This window comes from Phalacrocorax carbo, chromosome Z (assembly GCF_963921805.1).
Source record: "Phalacrocorax carbo chromosome Z, bPhaCar2.1, whole genome shotgun sequence".
In the NCBI taxonomy this organism is placed as follows: Eukaryota; Metazoa; Chordata; class Aves; order Suliformes; family Phalacrocoracidae; genus Phalacrocorax; species Phalacrocorax carbo.
In genome coordinates this window covers 3,755,081-3,774,295 of record NC_087548.1, presented here as the reverse complement: position 1 = coordinate 3,774,295, position 19,215 = coordinate 3,755,081, and positions in this window count along the sequence as shown.

Sequence of the window (19,215 nt, the reverse complement as noted above, 5' to 3'; positions counted from 1 at the left end):
CTCTGTGGGGATGGCTCAGCCCATGCTCCTGGTGCCGGGTTGGACCCTGTGCAGTGCTGCAGGTCCAGATGGGGTTGGTCCCTCTCCCCATCACTTCTCACAGGGGTGAGGATGAAGCCCATGGGAGTGGTGCAAAGGGCTTGGAGGTCTGTGAGTGATAGATTGGGCCCATCTCCTGGCCCTGGCTCCACAGCCACCTGCTCCCCAGCCTCTGTCCCAAGGGAGTCTCATAGAATCATAAAGGTTAGAAAAGACGTCTAGGATCATCAAGTCCAACTGCCAACCCAACACCCCCAGGCCTCCTAAACCATGCCCTGAAGTGCCACATCTACGTGCTTTTTGAACACCCCCAGGGATGGTGACTCCACCACCTCTCTGGGAAGCCTGTGCCAGGGCCTGACCACTCTTGCAGTGAAGAACTCTTTCCTAATACCCAACCTAAACCTCCCCTGACACAGCTTGAGGCCATTTCCTCTCGTCCTATCACTAGTGACTTGGGAGAAGAGACCAACCCCCACCTTGCTACAACCTCCTTTCAGGTAGTTGTAGAACTACCAGATTTCCCATCTATTTGTGTCCTACCTCAGCTGGACCTGAGTCTGTTGGAGGACAACCCCCTGCCATTTATCACATCCATTTCACCCAGTGCACACAGCAGCAACGAGGGCTCGCAAACCACTTCTGCCTTTTACCGCATTCAACCTCCTTTTTAAAAAAAAATTTTAAAGAAGTTTTTCTAAGAAGTCTCCTCTGGAAAACCCTTCTCTAGCCCAAGGAAATTAATTTTTGGCTAATTGAAATGCATGTGTTGGCCTGGAAAGCCACGTGGGCCACTGGAGGTGAGCATTTTGTGCCTGCATGTCATCAGGCTCTGGCCAGAAAACTGGAGGTGAAACAGTTCCTGCTTTTGAAGACATTTTCTTGCGAAATGCCGTGACTGTGTGCGTGTGCTCAGAGCTCACTGCAATGCAGCCAAGCTGCAAAATAAATATAAAAAGGAGGTAGAAGAAGGTGGAGCCATGACAGAGGCATCCCCGCTGCTTTCTGGGGGCTCAGCTCATTGCTGTAAAGCCATGAATAAATAGATAAGACATTAAAATGAGGTGCAGGCCACTTGCAACAAGTGCAAGTCACTCAGTGCTCCATGCAACCCCATATCTGCTTAGGGAAAGAGTCTTGGGTTTATTAAATGCTTCTTGAGTTGTGCTGCTGGCTTTCAGGATCATCTCCTCTTGCACCTCCTAGAAGCTAGATGTTAACGTTAAAGTCCATGCAAAGCATTTTATGAGAGTGCCAAAAACCTCACTTTTTCTGTTCTGCCTGCAGTCAAGGTCTCAGCCATTATAAGCAACATCCACGCTGGTAAATTAGACATAGCCAAGGTCAGACGGTGGAGAGTGACTCACGTCCTCAATGTAACCGAGCTGATCCATGATGCTTGCTTTCCTTTTTCATAACCCCTTGTATTTTATTTGCCCCTGAAAGCCCATTTCTGCTGCAGCTCCCTGGTGCAGCACACCTAGGCTGGGTCCCCTGCCTGGGGGACAATGGTGTCCCCACACCTGATCTGTGCTGTACTGACACAGAAGGTAGATTATATGATCTACCAAGCAGCATTACGTGTGACGTGGGGCATCACCTGATCCATCCTTCTGCCCCAACCGCAACAGCACCCTTCTTGGGGGAGTTTGTTCAACCTGCTCATAAAACCTTTGGTGATGGAGGGCAGATTGCCCATTGCCTCCCCAAAATGTCTTGTGATGGACAATGAGGTCATTCTTGGATGTTTGCATAGGGCTATAAATTAGAAATCTGTAAACACCACCACCCCCACCACCCCCGTTTAGTCCTTCGGACAATCACCAGATGTTGCTTTGGGTTGTTCTGATGACAGTGCAGGGAAAAACAATAAGCTGGTTGGTGCCATCTGCTGCTGAAAAGCTGCAGTAGGAACTGGTCTTGTTGTGTTACTTCTAATTACTCCTGGGTCCTGCAATTTCTGTTGCTGCATCAACTGGGTGGGAGAAAGTTTTGCAGCAAATGAGACAAATCACTGCTGATAAATGAGGGATAAAACCATCCAAATCTCTCCTCCAAAGCCACCCTTTCCAAGGATGCATCCCTAAACATCCCCATCAACCGTCTCAATTTACAGCCAGACCCTACAGCTCCAGGGTGTGCTGGAGCTGGAGTTTGGCTTGTTCCACCAAATCAAGGTTGTAAGTGTCTGGGCCAGCTTCAGAAGGAGCTTATCAACATTGGAGTTAGGCTGGGGCAGCCAAGCCAAGAGCGGGGATGGTCCCTGGGCCCCTGGAACCACCAAGATATATTAAATGGGAAAATAACCTGCAGTAAACACAAGGTTTTGGAGCAGATGGATGGGCGTTGGTGCAGATCTGAAGCTTTCAAGATGCAGGAATATTTCTGTAAATTCCTTGCAGCTGCCAAAAACCCAAACAGCAGCAAATAAAGAAACCCCATGAATCAGAGTAAGTTTGCTTGGCTTTCCTAAAACACAGCAAACCTCAAGTAGCCAGGATGTTCTCCTCTTCCAGCAGCTCCACTTCTAATACTGAATAATAAGCAGAGTTTTTAAATGCTCATACTGGTGGCAAAATGGATAACAAGATAAATCCGAAGTGACAAAGCACGTTCACACCTGTAACAGCATTGCTGCTGTGTTTGCAAGCTGAACTGTAGTTTAAATGATTATTGCTTGGGGTGCAACAAGAACAACGACGATATTAAAACAGTAATGCACATTACAGGGCTATATGGCCTCTTTGTTTTGGATCCTATGTTGTGATCACTAATTATAAAGCTGGAGACTTGTGTGGCTATGTAAATGTGACTACTGAGCCTAGATTTGTCTATCCCACTCCTCAGGACTTCTCTGAATTAATTCCTAGAGCTGGATTTCTGCAAAAAATATCCCATCTTTGAGCTATAATTACTGATTTAAACATTTCCGGGGATGCAGACACTGCCCGTAACTCTTGGAGAGTTGCTCTGGTTATCCTCACTGTTAAAGATGAGCGCAGGGTCTCAAGGATGGATGGTCCCAGAGCAGGCCACCAAAATGGAGCCTTCATAGGGAGGTTTGGCTTCCTCCACCCTGTGCAAAGGCATTGCTCCCCTCAGAGCTGCAGCCTTCGGCAGGGGGGTAGTGGTGTTGCAAAGGGTGAGTTGGATGCTAAGCCGATGCCTCATCCCATGCCAGATCAAAGCTGGTTAACCATTTCCCACCAGCTGTAGCCATGCCACAGAGTTAATGGGGAAAAAATGCAAAGTCCCTCTCAAGAGAAATGCTGAGATTTCAAAATTCCATTCTGTCCTAAATCGTCTGTGTTTTTCACCAAACAAAGAATTTTGTTTCAATGTATGTTATGTTGCTGTAGCAATAATATTTAAACAAAGTGTTTGGACTTTGTTAGCACAAACCTTTTCAATAACTTCCCATAGAGCTTTCCTGTTGAAAGTTTCCACTTTGGGAAAGTGATCACAGAATCACAGAATCACAGGTTGGAAGGGACCTCAGGGATCTAGTCCAACCTTTCTAGGAAGAGCACAGTCTAGACAAGACGGCCCAGCACCCTGTCCAGATGACTCTTGAAGGTGTCCAACGTGGCCGAGTCAACCACTTCCCTGGGGAGATTATTCCAATGGTTGACTGTCCTCAATGTGAAAAATTTTCCTCTGGTGTCCAATCGGAATCTCCCCAAGAGCAACTTGTGTCCATTCCCCCTTGTCCTCTCCATGTGACTCCGTGTAAAAAGGGAGTCTCCATCTCCTTTGTAGCTACCCCTTAAATACTGGTACATGGTGATGAGATCCCCTCTAAGCCTCCTTTTCTCAAGGCTGAACAAACTCAGTTCTCCCAGCCTATCCTCATATGGCAGCTTCCCAGTCCTCTGATCATCTTGGTGGCCCTTCTCTGGACCCCTTCCAGCCTGTCCACATCCTTTTTGTATAGTGGGGACCAGAACTGTACACAGTGCTCCAGGTGTGGCCTGACAAGCGCTGAGTAGAGTGGGATAATGACTTCTTTCTCTCTGCTGGTGATGCCCTTTTTGATGCAACCCATCATCCTGTTGGCCGCCTTGGCTGCAGCAGCACACTGTTCGCTCATGTTGAGCTTTCTGTCCACCAGGACCCCCAGGTCCCTTTCCACAGAGCTGCTCTCCAGCCAGGTGGATCCCAGTCTGTGCTGCACTCCCAGATTATGTTTTCCCAGGTGCATGACCTTACACTTTTCCTTGCTGAACTTCATAAGGTTCTTGCTGGCCCACTCCTCCAGCCTATCCAGATCTCCCTGCAGAGCAGCTCTCCCTTCTGGAGTGTCTACTTCCCCACTCAACTTGGTGTCATCAGCAAACTTCATCAGGCTACACTTGATGCCGGTATCCAGATCACTTATAAAGATATTGAATAACATTGGGACCAATATCGATCCCTGGGGGACTCCACTAGTGACAGGTTGCCACTTGGAAAAGGAGCTATTCACCACCACCCTTTGGGTGCGGCCTGTCAGTCAGTTCCCCACCCACTGCACAGACCACTTGTCTAGGCCATAATGCATTAATTTCTCCAGGAGGAGACTGTGGGGGACCATATCAAAGGCCTTGGAGAAGTCCAAGTAGACAATGTCAACTGCCCGCCCCGATGCAGGGGGATGGTGAATATCTGATAGGAGCAATCACCTCCACCATGTGTTGCGTGGTCCTGGGCTTGCTTCAGCCTCTGTGCCTCTTCTCCCAGCCCAGCTGGAGGGAAATGCATTGGCATTTAATGTCTGCCCCAACACGTGTCATTCTTAGATGTCCAAATACATGACATGAACATGTGGCCTCGTGGCCAAGATGGGGAGGCAGCTGCACAGACCACACTGGTGCTGCTGGTGTCCCCATGGCAGTCATTGTTGATGGAGCTGTGAGAAGAAACCAGGTCCTGGAGCAGATCAGTGCCTTTGCAACTGGTAGAGATATAGTGAATACAGCCAGCTGAGGAACTGGACTGCAATGAGTGTCTGCATGTGCGTGGGAGGTGGAGAAAGCAGTCCATGAGATTCCCCGGCATCTAGAACCTGTGCAAAGTCCAAATGGGTGGTTATAGAGACCATTCCCACACTTGTGCAGGCAGCACTGAGCCTGGATTTTACTTGGGGGATACTCAGAGGTACCAGTGGGGTCCCCAGGTTTCCTGGTTCAAGAGACTTTTGCTTCATGCATGTATCAAAGAGGAGGTCTTTCTGGCTGTTGTCCTGTGCATGGAGAGGGGGGACAAGCAGCTCTCTCTTTCCTTTAAAAATGATAATAGTGAGCTCTGCAGGAGCCTGGGCTTTCTTGGCACACAGCCCCATGCTCCGGCATCAGATGTGCAACCCTCTGTGCAGGAGCTGGAGCCAGGGTGCTGTGCACATGTGGGTCATGAACAGCATCACCCTGATGTGCCATGGTCAGACATCAGCTGAGCTGGGGGTTCCCCAGGTCCCATGTGTCAAACACAGGCAAATTATCTTTCATTGGCACTTTTTTGTCCATGGGATAAAACCCGAAAGAAATACTGATCAGCATTTACTACTCCCTTCCTTGAGAACATGTCCTGAATCCTAGTGGTTCTCCTATACATTGGACCTATCACAAGTAGGGAGAAATCCTCCTGTGTACTGTTCAGCCATGCCCCAGAGCTGCATAGCTCCCTTACTGCAGGTGAGTGTGTCCCAAACAGGCCCCAGCACTGGTGCCAAGGGGAAATCTGTGTTTTGATGCATTACAGAAGGACCCATAGCAATGGGATGGATCTGGTCTCCTGGAGGTTCATCCCCTCCAGCAGCCTTGCAGGACCATCCTCTTCACCTCCCATCTCCTCTCTAAACCCTCCTGGGAAATCAGGGAACGTAGCTGGGGCTTGGCCCTCCCAAAAACTCCCAGCCCAACCTGGAACAGAAACCTCCAGGCATTTCTCCTGGTCAGTCATCCCCATGAATAGAGAAGCTACACTGCATGTCCCAGAAGTTAATGCCACCAATAACACACTGGGACGAGAAGAGGACCCTTCAAGCTCAGAGATCAATTTTGAAATTACATTTTTTGATATTTTTAAAATTTGAGCTCCAAAAGAGCTCAAAATCACCTTTCAAAGCAAGTCTGGAAGAAGCCAGATTCAATAAATCAGCGGCTACGCAGCATGAAGGTGGGAGGAAAATAACTGCATCAGGAGATGGGTTACCAAAAACTTGTCTAGTGGTAATTACACGTCATCTGATGAAAAACTGGTTTGAGGGCAAACGCTGTAAAATATTGATCTGGGGAGAGAGAGACAACAATGGTTGTGAAATCCAGTTCGTGGATTGTTTTACAGCTAAGGTAACTTCTATCCCTAGGGCTGTGTTTTAAACTCGTGCAAGAAATCAAACCCCAGCTTGCAGGCTGGTCTGCTCTTCTTTTAAAGCACAAGAATGCAACGTATTTGTTAGTAAACAAGGTTTTGTGCTGATTTCCTAAAGATAAGTGCAGTCTTATTTTTTCAAGGCAATGAAGCATTTGGGAGAGGGATTGTGTTGCATGTGGAGACTGCAAGTGGTTTTTATAATCACTGCATGGACACATCTTCCTGTATATAGTCTTTATAAAAAAATTGCATTTTTGCTGCTTCTGTGAGCACTTAAAAGTCACGCTGTGGGGGCTCACCACTTTCCCAGGTGCTAAGCTAAGGGGTGCTAAGCTGGCTGTGCTGCTCGGATTCTGGTTTTCAGCCCAATTTACCCATATTTTTCCCCATTTGCTTTCTGTCCTGTAACTTAAATTTCCCTTTGCTCCCTCTGTGTTTGCAGACAGGGCTCCTTCCCCTCTCTAGTTCTGTGCTGTCACATTTGGCCACCTCAGCTCCCTTTCCACAGCTGAGGATGTCTTCTCCGAGGGGATGATGAGTTTTCCTTGCGCCAGTCCCCATTTGCACTCACCTTTTCGGGGACAGGTGACCATCCCTGGTCCCTGCAGTTCCCATTTAGATCCCCAGCATCTTACACAAGGGCTTTCTCCCTTTTTAAAACTTTATGCTGCTGCAAACCCTTTGCCTGGGTTTGCATCCCAAAATCCCACCAGCAATTGCCACCACCCTTGTGCATCGATGTCACCCATGGAAATGCTGCAAGGACGTTGCAGAGAGCTTCATATTCCCCTGCTCCTCCATGCACAACCCATTGCCTCCCCTAATTATCCCCTCGTCCACTTCACCTAATTGCCCCTGTGGCGCTGGATCAAAGCGCTGATCCTAAGGGAAGCAATGAAAATAAAAACAGAGGAGCCCTGAGCAAAGGAAAGTCCAACAGCAGTCATCACATGGAGACCTTGCCCAGCCCAGGGTGGCCCTGGTTGGACATGGCAGGTGACAACCAGCCCCGTGGAATGGTGATGTACCTTGGCCACCTCCAGGAGATGCTCCCATGGGGTGGCTGGGGCACGTGGCCTCATGCTCGCTTGTCCCACCTGGATGTGGCAGCTGGTGGGCAGGGTGTTTTGGGACACCTGGTGGGGCTGGCAGAGGGGCGAGGGTCAGAGCTGGCTTACACCCACTGTGCCATGCCAGAGCGTATTTTCTGGTGGGAACCATCAGGATAAAATTAGAAGTAGGTTGAACTTTATCTATGACTTGAACTGAGGCTGAACTCAGCCCTGGTTTGTTTTGGTTTCTCCAAGTCCAAAAGAGTTCGCAGGGAGGGAGGCAAAGGGGGGGGCACTGGATTTTTCTTTTTAACTTGCTCTTTCCATGATTTTTCTGGAGTTTGACTGCCTCATCTGCTTGGAAAGGCTCTTCTCACAGTATTTCCAGTTTAAGATGGTCATGTAGTGGCTCAAATACTGCCAGAGTCATTTATTTCATGTCAGATATTTGGGGCTGGGGTAGTGCAGGGCTGACCAAGCCTTCCTTGTGCTTAGACCTGGGTCTGGCCCAGCCCAGCCCAGGATGGGGAGGCAAAGGGGAAAAATGGAGTGGTTTTGGTGGGTACCACACTGTGCAAAAGGATCACAGTACTCCACACTGGGGATGCTTTGAGGGCTTTTTGGCACAGCTTTGTCCCGTGCCAACTAGATGGGCCTCCAGTCAACCTTCTAGCATCTCCAAGGGGCTCATATGGACCTGACACTACTCCTAATCATCAGTTTTCCTATGGCCATCCCATAGTGGAGATAAATTTGCTTGCCTGGATGCGTGCCAAGGGATCTGGGAGCTGGAACCATGCTCTATGTCCCTGACTGCGGCCCCCGTGGGTTGTGCAAGCTGCTGGCATCCATGTGAAGGTGTGTGGGTGGTGCAGGGAGCACGTATGGGACTGTGCACCTCACTCAGGGTGTGACAGTCCCCTCTGGGCCATGGGAGCTGGTGCAAGCAGCAGCACAAAGACATAGTCGTGAAGGTTTCACATTGGACCCCTAGCAGAGCTGCAGAGGGACAAATGGCACATCACTCCTGGGCAAGTTGTGTTTCCCAAGGAGCCAATCATCTCTTTGCAGAACAGATGGGACACTTTTACAGAGTGGTTATGTCACCTCCTAAATTACTCAAGAGTTAGTAGAAACTTTACCAAAACAGACCTAATTTTAACAAAGATGCCTCCAGATCACTGACAAATTTAGGGAATGCACAGGGCCGACTCATTTCCTGGAATAGGAGCTACTGGAGAAAAAGTCCCTCCAGGCTGGTTCTTAACTATGACACATTTGCTAGCCATTCAAGGACTACTAGGAAACATGTGTCATTTCTCTCTGTGAAGCTTCAGACAGCGTTTCATCATCAAGTCTGACTGCTCCATGAAATAAAACCAGCTAACATTTACTCACAGCAATATAACCTCTGGTGTTTACATAGATGTGTCACAACGGTGATTTTTTTTTCCCCTCCCCAAGGTTTTATATACAGGTGCAAAGTGGCTTTATGCCTATTGCACCTTGGTTTCTTTCCTCCTTACTGGGTGACCTGTTTTGTCCCACAAAGGGTAGCACAGACTGTGGGTGTGCCCAAGCTGCCAGGACTGTCAATGAACTTTGGCACCTTAAACCATGGAAAACCCCACTTGCTGGAGGGAGGGATAGGTGCCGGGGGGGGGGGGGGGGGGGGTGGAGGGGTGTGTGTGGGTGTGTGTCCTGGAGATCAGATTGTCCCAGGGGATTTGCTGGGAGTCCCATGACAAGCCTGGAAGGGAGCCCAGATGGCAGGGCACCACCGGGCTTTCTACCCAAGGTGCTCAGCCGGAGTCTCTGGAGGACAACCCATGGCCTCTGTCCTTTACTGTCATCTTTGTCTGTGCAAACCCCAACCCCACATCATCCCAAGGTCTCGCCAGGGGGGTGATTTGCACCCTACCACGAAGGACCACCTATGCATGGGTTCAGGGCACATGGCAGTGGGTTGCCCTAGTGGAAATCCCTCCCGTGTTTGCACCGCTGGTCCCAGGGGACCATACCTGTGCTTACCTACAAGGGGTATTTACCACAGTTTGACCCACATCACTCATCCCACAGGCAGTTACCTGACCTTGCTGCTTTGGGGTGTTTTTTAGGACAAGTCTTGATCTCCGGCCATGACCCACTTTCCTGGGCTGCTTCAGCTGCACGAGCCACCCTATTCACTCCCAGTTCATAGGAGCTGCAGCTTTGGCCACCAGCATCATCCATCCTCCCCAGCCTCGCAGGGTCATCCCAGGTCCTCAGGGTCTCTCACCGCTTTGTTTCGCCTCCGAGGTGTCAGATAGGATCTCAGCGCCAGCTGTTTTGCAGGCAGATGAGGAATCCAGTGCTGCAGAAGGTTTTTTTTTAATCTCGCCCATCTCAGCTTCGCCATCCCTGTGAGCTGTCTCTAGGAGACCTTGCCCAAGTGCTCCGTCTCCAGGAAATGCCATTATCAACCGCCCCCATCGGCCACTCCATTTTGAGCTCCCTGCCTCGCTCCTGGGGTGCCCGTTCCCAGTTCAATTTCTACTGGAAGCAGATAAGGCAGAGGAAGAAGGGCTGGCCAGCAGCCCACTCACCCTGCTGCTGTCCCCCCCGCCTCACCTCACAAGGGACAGATGTCGGGGGGGGGACGACGGATGGACACTGTCAGAGCGGTACTTGCAGCCCTGCAGCCAGTGGGTGGGCACAGCATGGACAACTCAAACTCCCCAGCCCTTTGGGACAGCCAGGTTGCATTGGGACCAAAACACCTGGGGTAGGTTGGGGTGATGCATTCACCCTCCTTCTTGGGAGTGTACACCCAAAACTGGCCATACAGGAAGAAGGTTCAAGTTCAGGCTGGACTAAAGGGGCTTTTGCATTGCTCAGTCCTTTATCCCTGTGCACACTGTAGCATAAGGATTTTCCTCCCCAAAAGCTCCAGCACAACCTCACACCTCTTTTCCTAAGCAACCCCTTTGCACCCATCTCCCCCCCTCCTCTGTAATGTCAAAAATGACCAGATTAGTGAAAAAAATAAAAATAGGTGGAAATGATGGTTAGGGACCACCCATTTAGTCTCCCAGCTGGTCAGTGACAGCTGACTGGTGAATGCCTTTAATTAAAACTAAATGGTTAATAGGAAGCTGAGCAAAGGTCTCCCGCTTGGCTCCCAGCGCAGGTGCCAATGGAAATTGTGCCGAGGGCTGACATGTTCAGTGTCACAACAGCCAGCCTCTGCTGTGTCCCTTTGCCAGGCCACTAACGTCACCATGAAATCTTGCTCCCAAACACTGCTGCCCTGGTGCAGATTAGCCTACGCCTCTGAGGTGGGACATCGCCATGGGCATCCTCCCATCCATGGACCCCTTTCCAAAGGGGTCTCTTGTCTCCGACTTGCAGTTTTGGTAGGAAATGGTTTTTAAGTGCAGAGTAAGTTATATTTTTACTATTGTCCATTTGTGAACAACAACAAAAAAAGGAATTACCCAATACAGAGCAGTTTCCCAAGGTTGCGAAGCAGGAGGATGGAAGTAATAATTAAACGGCAGTGGCTGGTGGGGTCTTTGCACACCTAAAACAACCTGGTCTAAGGGCCACTTCTCAAAGGTACCTGGAACTTATAAAAGAAAAGATCTTGTCCTGGCCTGAGGGAGGGAGAAAGGGGGAAAAAAGAGGAGGAAGGCAAAGCAAGGAGCAACAAAGCCACCAGTATCCCACAGGGAAATTCATGCCTCCTTCCTGGCCCTCTGCTTCCCCTAATGCCTGAGCATCTTCTCCCTCTCAAGTAATGGGCTCACAGGACATGATCAAGCATCTCAGAGACCCAAACTCCCCTGGGATCAGGGGCCCCTTCCCAGATCCAATGTGTTGCTTTGGAGAGCAGGACTTTGGGGGCACTTCACTGCTCTGCCCATCATTAGTGGAGGTGCCTCGACTCCAGAATGATGTCCACTCCATTGCCACCTCACTTCCTCCCACTGCTTTAAGCAATGATGGGCTTGAAACAGAGCCTCAGAAAGTTTGATTTGGGATCATCACCCTTGATGGAGCTGATACCACAAAAAATGCTAGTGAAGACGTAGTTAGATGTATTTTAGTGTTGATTTTACTATCAAATGGCCTGAATTAAAATCGGCAGGAAAGTAAATGGAGCTCTTTGACCAAAACCTCTGCAATGAATGCAGACATCTCCACCAAAAACATACCATTCAATCAGGAATAAAAGTGCACTGCATTGTTTCAAAATCCCTTTTTGCATTCAAAACATCCTTAGCAGACATGCAGTACATGCACAACAATTTGCTGCTTTATCATACAGATCCCAGGCCAGGTCTTCAACTGGAAAAAATATTTCTAGTTGCGTGTATTTGAGTAGGGCTGGACATTTTTATTCTAGCAGGGGGTCTGACATCCTCTGTCTGAAATGGAAACCCGCTGTGCACTGTCGTCTGTTGCTTATCTCACTGGTGATACTGTTTCTGTAGTTCCAGGGTCCTTATCTTCAGCAGAGTCAACTGTATACCCAGAGCTAATTGCAATAAATAACACACAATACTTTTTCTTATCAAAATGTCTTTGTGGGGAAAAACATAATTTTAAAATGGATAAAAAGTGGTGGTCTTGTCCCTGCTTTCATTTAACACCTGGCTGGGCTCTTCCCTGCCCAGCACAAATCTGGGGACTTCACCCTGATTTTCCACGGGACCCTGCAAGTCAGGATTAGACCAGTTTCTCCAAAACCATGTAGACCTCAGAGGAACCACAAATTTCTGGTATGTGTTTCACACCTCCTTGGGAATGAGGTTCTCAAGCATGTCTGAGCCATGGTTAGAAAGTCTGGGAACCACTGAGCTGGTTCTCATTAAACCCCCCCAAGATCCCTATGGTCCTATTGCAATTTGGTGCTGAGAATAACTGTTCTTAACACACCCGTCCCTCACCTCTGCAAATCCATAAAGAGCTGGCCGATGGCCGGACAACAGCTATTATATTATATAATAATGAGAAGAACAAAGATATTATAATAAATAGTATTTACCTGAATAAGTAATGTCTAATGAATGCTAGATAATGATTTAGTAATAAAGGTGGTGAACAGAGGGGGTCTGGAGGAGAGTGTGTGAAGTGCTTAGAAAATTAATAGATATCCAAAAAAAGAAGCTTGAAGGACCTGGGGTTGTTCAGTCTAGAGAAGAAAAAACAGCAAGGGGACACAGTAAATTGTAAAATATAGCTACTGAGGAAAAGGAAATAAACTCTTCATAATCACAGAGGAAGGGCTAAGAAGTCATAGGCTTAAACTGCAGGAAGGAAGATGCAGCCTGGGTGACAGAGGGCAGTTTGCCAGAAGAGGGGATAATTAAGGCCTGGAAAAAAATTGCCTGAAAAATAGTAGAGTTGCACTTGAGATTTTGAAGCTCAGGTTGGAAAAACCCCTATCACACGTGGTTTAAGGATAGATGAATTGCCCTTGGGTTTAGGGGTAGATTAGCTGATTTTTCAGTGCTCTCTTCCAGCCCCATTTTCTATTATTCAGTTTATTTTTCTTCCTTGATTGGGTTGCATTTTGAAATTTAAGGAAATGTCTCACTTTAGCATTTTTATCCCTTGTCTGCAGACCAGTCTTCCTGCAGGGAAGACGTCTTCTCCTCCAGCAAGGCTAACAAATCGCTGAAGGACACACACTCCGCACACACAGGGGGGCAAAAAACTAACAGCAAACCCCAGGGATTTAGTAGGCATTATTCCAGATATTTAAGGTCCAATGCTGAACAGATGGGAGCTCAGTTCCTAAAATGTCGTCTTTCAGAGAGATGTACCCAGTACCAACCCTGAAAACAAGAGGCGAAGACTTGTTCCCACAAGATGTTATGTATCTGTCTGTAGCGCGGGCTTTTGCATTCCTGGCACAGATAAAGACCAGCATAAGCACGATAAATCATTTTTACGTTCCTCAAGCTTAAGCTCCAAGGACAGACAAAATGATAGTAAGATGGTGATGAAGAAAAAAGCAGACAGTGCTTTACATCTCAGAGCTTTTTATGGAGGAGGCATGTGGCATGGAGAAACACTCTGACTAAAGCTGGGTCTGGTGAGCCTCGGCTTGGGAAGGTCCCAAAAATGAATGAGGTTTTAAGGAGGGGTTACAAGACAAGGGTGAGCAAGGAGTGGTTAGGAGGAATTTTAATTAACATCAGCATTTGCAATGTTACTTAATAAGGTCCAAAAATCATCTGAGAGCAATGAAAGCTGAAACCAGCATTTTCAGAGCAAACAGAGGCAAGTGTGGGGCTGGGGGAGCAGGGCTGTCTTCCTGGGACATGAGGGACACCTGAAGAGGTGGAAGCTCCCAGAGAGAAAAGATCAGAGATGTGGTTTTGGGGGATTGCTGGGTCAAACAGCCCTGGGTGGAGGAAGGGCTGAGCATCCCCAGGATGGGAGATGACCTGCGCGTGCTGGCTCCTGTGGCTATGTGCAGCATAGGGGCAGCAACAGCCACCTGAGGTGGCATTTAGGGAGGTAGGAGACCAGCAGCATCAGAAACTGAGGCCCTTTGGGGACCCAGGCACCCCCCAGCTGAGATGCCAGGTGCTTTGAGGGTCTACTGCTTGGTTTAAGCACCTTGCAGAAGCAGCCGAGTCCTGCATTTGCAAAGGGATGCCAATTCAGGCACGAAATGGAGGAAGCTGACTTTGGTGAAGGCAAGGTGGTGATAGATGGGCACCCAGATTTGTAACACGAGGATGGGGACAACCATGAGACTACAGCAGTGCTGCAGGGGGACAGTGACCACACACCACATGAGTCCATCACACCTACCATGAGCAGCTTTGCCCCCCCAGGACACTGGCACGCATTTTGGCCCCACTGGAGAGGACACTGTGGACCACAGTGGGGGGTTGCCAGCCCGAATAACCCCAATGGTGAGCACGGGAGAGAAAGCCAGGCTGGCCTGTGCATGGTGCACAGCATGCCAGCCTCGACTGTTCAGGCTCTCCCTGTGCCCTAACTTGCCAAAGGGGTTGTTCAGAGCGATGACATAATTACAGTTTCAATCGCAGATTAATAAGAAGTGGGGGTTTTTTTAGACAACTCTGAGGCATGCCTGAACTGGAAGGGTATTTCACCTCTCCACTTCCTGGGAGCCAAGGGTGCCATACCCTCTTTGATGTCTCCTGGCGTTAAGGTTTTACAAACACTGGCAGTGGCAGTGGCAGCAGCAGCGGCACTAATGTGCCTGCTGTAAATACCTTTCCCATGGCACGTTCTCCTTCAGGAAGACACGCAGTGTTCATCTCCAGCACTCAGTTGGGCAATGGGTGTATAAATAGACTGGGGAGAAGCCATCACCAGCTTCTGAAATGAACAGCTTTTGCTGGTGGAGGTAAGACATCCCAGATGCTGTCAAAGGAGCAGGGGCTGATAGCTGGGTTGAAGGGGAAACTGAGGCGGAAGCAGCTTGCCTGAAGTCGTTCAGAGCATTTCTGTGATGTGAAAAACTTAGGGATGCATCCAAAAGGCTTCAGCAGTTGGAGGAACTGGCAGAGCGAGGCTACCATGGACCACTGCAAAACCATGAGATGCAAGGGAGAGATCACACCCATGGGCCAGATACCAAAAGCCAAGCTTAGAGTCCAGCTTTTAGGGTTCTGGGGCAGACCCTGAGGTCTTTGCTTTGCTACAACTGTAACCAGGGTGATGAAGTTAACCAAACATGGGTGCTGCTATACCATCCAACTGAACATTAAGTCTGGGGACAATCAGTGTATTCTTTAATCATTAATGCAATAGATAATGTGTTTCTGTCAGAACCCCTCTCCTTTCAGACTCAAAGCCTAATTTTTAGATCCCAAAACCCTCACTCCTAGTGCTCAGGGTCCAAACCTCTGTTTTAAGGATTAAATTAAAACCTCACTTTTAGGTAGTAATGATTCAGGGTATAAATGGTTGGGAGTTACTAATACAATCTAGTGCAGCTCAGCTAAGGCTGGGACCCAGAGCCGAAATTTATCCAGGATAAGGAGGCAGCCGAAACAAGAACAGCCTGCATGATGACTAAAGCTTGTTGCTTTAGGGAGTCAAAGAGGCCTCGAGATTCGAAGTACCTAAACAAAGTCACGATGACATTTGGCCTTAAGAAAAGCAGACATACAGAGCCATAAAGATAAGGAACTGCAGAGCAGACACTAAACCAAAACAGAGCAGCCCTCAAAGGCAGTACATACGTAATCTCAGAACTGAGTTTGCGCGAATACAAGGGTTAACTAGCGGACACAGGGAGGAAGAGTATGTCCTTCATCCAGAGAACCCTGAGACACCAACAGGCATGCGCAAATAACGTCTGAATAGGTATCTCTTTTATCAGAAAGCTAATGAATATGTATATGAAGCATGTACTTAACTGGCACAAAGAGATCTGACAGTATGCACGTTAGGAGGAGCATTCCCGTGCATCCAGGTGCAAATAAAGAATGCCTGCCTTTTAACACTACATTGGTGTTACAGGTTTATTCCCGATTTCGATGACACAACCACTCAAAGCAAAACCACAGAGAGGCAGAAATTTGTTGCTTCAGGAGATGATGGATATGGAAGGATATATCCATATCCAGTGTGACTTCTTGTCTCTGTAAGGTCTCCCATTTTTCCTCCTTCCCCATCACTTAGCCCAGGTGAATGTCTCACAGCATTCAGGTTAGGTTTCAGTGCCTGATGGAGGAGCATTTCATAACCTTGGGCATGTCAAGCCTGGGGCTGTCCCTCAGCTACTCCCATCAGGAGTCCCAGAGCCCAGCCAAGCCCTGCCAACCCAACCATCCAAAAAAAAAAAAAAAAATCACCCAGCTCCTCAGGCTGAATTAAAAGTCAGGATACTCCTAATAACCCTTTTTTTCCCCTCACCCATCCAGCCTCTGAGTCTTCACCCTGCACTTTTCAAATTTCTCCTGCAGTTGGAGGACTGGAGAGTTGTGTGCACTTTCAACTTTTTCATGCCCACGCAGCTTCTGGAGCTCTCAGATGCTTGTAAGCCTCTAGTAGACACCCAGGAGCCACCAAGCAGAGCCCATGGGTGGGAACCCTGCACAGAGGTTAAAAAAGCAGCTGAGATTTTGGAGCAGAAACATATGACTGTCGTGGTTTAGCAGCAGCTCAGCCCCACACAGTCGCTCGCTCACTCCCCCACCGGTAGATGGGGGAGAGAATCAGAAGGGTAACGCTCGTGGGTTGGGATAAGAACAGTTTAATAATTAAAATTAAAAGAAACAACAACAGAAATGCAATGTAAAGCCCCGGGGGAGGGGGGAAGGGGAACGAACCACCGAAACAAACTGCACGTGACACAACCACTCACCACCCACCAACCCGACGCCACGCAGCCCCCGAGCCGCAAACTGCCCCCCCCCAATATACTGGTCATGGCGTCACATGGTATGGAATGAACCTGCCATTGGCCAGTCGGGGTCAGCCGCCCCCACCATGGCCCTGCCCCTCCCAGCCCCCCCCCACGCGGCAGAGCACGGGAAGCTGTAAAGGTAGCCAACCCCCATGGTGAGGAAAATTAACCCTTTCTCAGCCAAAACCAGCACAATGACCAAGGTCTGCTGTTCCTGGTTGTTTCCTGCTCTTTGTGTCAACCATCTCCACTTTCAGGCCCATTTTAGACATTCCTCGAATTCTGCCTTATCATGATCCTTTATTTATTGCTTCAGCTGAGGTTGTCTTACTAGACTGTCCATCTCCACTGGAAGGAGGTGAATGTATTTGAAGTTTCTGAGTTCTGAACACCAAAATCATCTTGTCTCTGTCTTCTTAGAGTTTCCAAAGCTATGAGCAGGTCTTATCTGAAGATCTGTTCTCCTGCAACAAAAATATCCCCCAGGTGAGAAATTTGCCTCCTGAACTCAGTGTGACCTCCAAGAGCTGAAAGACTTTGGTTTAGGAGCATCGGGGTTGGCTCTACTGAAAATCAATCCAACCCTGGATCCATGCTGCCAAGAGTGGCAATGCATCCCTGCAAAAGACCGCAAAAGTCCCAAGAAATGTTGGTTTTATAAGATACCCACTAAAACATCAGTGTCTGCTAGTGGTCCAGCCTAACAGCTTCTCTCAGGCCAGAGCTCTCCAGGGGATGATCTCAACTGTGGGTTGAGGCCCCACTGTCCTTCTCTCCATGGGCAGCAGACGAAGCCAGCAGACGAAGCCAGCAGCACCTCCAACTAGCAATGCTGCTGCCTGGGCTTAGCGCTCCACCAACTGCAGCCTCATGTCCCCAAAAAAAACTTTTAAAAAGGGGCCTGAAGGGTTAAAGTAACAATGAAAGTTTTATGAGTCCAGGCTCCAGATGTAGGCAGGAAGATGAAAGCAATCCTCTCTGCCTGGTTGTGGAGGCACTAAGCCCTTAATAGCCCATCCTGCGGAGGCAATTCCCTTCCTCCAGCCCTGCTCAACTTCATCTCCCCACTGGAAACGGTTCGGCCAGGGACCCCGCAGGCAGCGAGTCGCTGCATGAGTCCTTTCTGTCCCACTGCTCGCTCTTGATCAATTATTAAAACCAGAAAATTCTCCAACCATTAAATTCATCCCAGCTTCCCCATGGCATGCTGGGCTGGAAAAAAATCAAACTGCAGGGCCTGCGCTTCCAGGGGAAGGAGTAAATACCACTTCCAGTGGGGTGTTTTGGAGTGCTGGGGCAGCTCTAGGGGTTTTGTTTTGTTGGCACCAATGTTTCTCTTTGGCTCCCATGGCCACCTCAGCCGAGCACCCTGCCCACCCGCTGCTCTGCGGGGTCCCACCACCCTCCCAGCTGCCCCAGCTCCCATCAAGATCAAGAAGGTTGGTTGCCCTTCTTTCACCTCCATTGGGGTCTAGTAAATGCCTTGACACCTGGTTTCTGCTTTCTTTCACTGGACCTCTTTTACAACAGCTTTATTTTCTGTTCTCCTCTTGCAAGCTCTCAGCCTTGGCTTGTCTTGCTGGTGGGAGGCAAAACTTGTTTTCTGACCCATTTTTCACTGGAGGTTGACTCTAAACTGAGCTAACAAGCTTCAGGAGGTGTGATACCTGGGGGACAGTTGTGTCCCTTCACTGATGGGACCCTGAGCTGTCCTTTCTTTGCAAATACCTTTGGGGTTAGAATGTGATTTTTTTCCTAATTTTAAGCATATTCAGATTGGCATTCTCATCTGGGCAGCTGTAGGGAATAACAGGGGACCCCCTCAGCTCTCACACAACAACTCCCAAGAGGTGTCTGGTGGCCCAGCTCCAGCTCTGGGTATGTACATGCCTCAGAATAACTTACATATTTTCTACAGGACAGAGGATATAAATACATCCATGGTAATGCCAGTCCTAAATATTGCCACTACAGCAAAAATAATAGTTAGTTCCTTGCAATATATAAGATTTTTTTCCTTTTTCCCATGTGTGTTGTAATCCTGGTAATTGACAGCACCCATATTGTCATCTGACTTATGCTGCTCTGTTCCCGTCTGATACAAAGAAAGACTGCGAACACTTCACCACCACTGAAAGCTAATGAAACCAACCAGATTTTACTCTCAGAGCTGCTCTAACACCCAGCGAGCCTCAACCTCTCTTCTTTTAGCCCTAACCCTTCACAGTTGCAAGACTGTACGTGATGGAGCCAAGAGCTTTGAGCATCTGCCCACAACATCAGAGTCAAGTGGGCTCAAAGGGGTTCAACACCTCTTGACTGAAGGAGTTCAGCGCTCTCACCTCCTGACGGTACCTACAGACTGAGCTGTGGTGGTTGGGTGGGTGG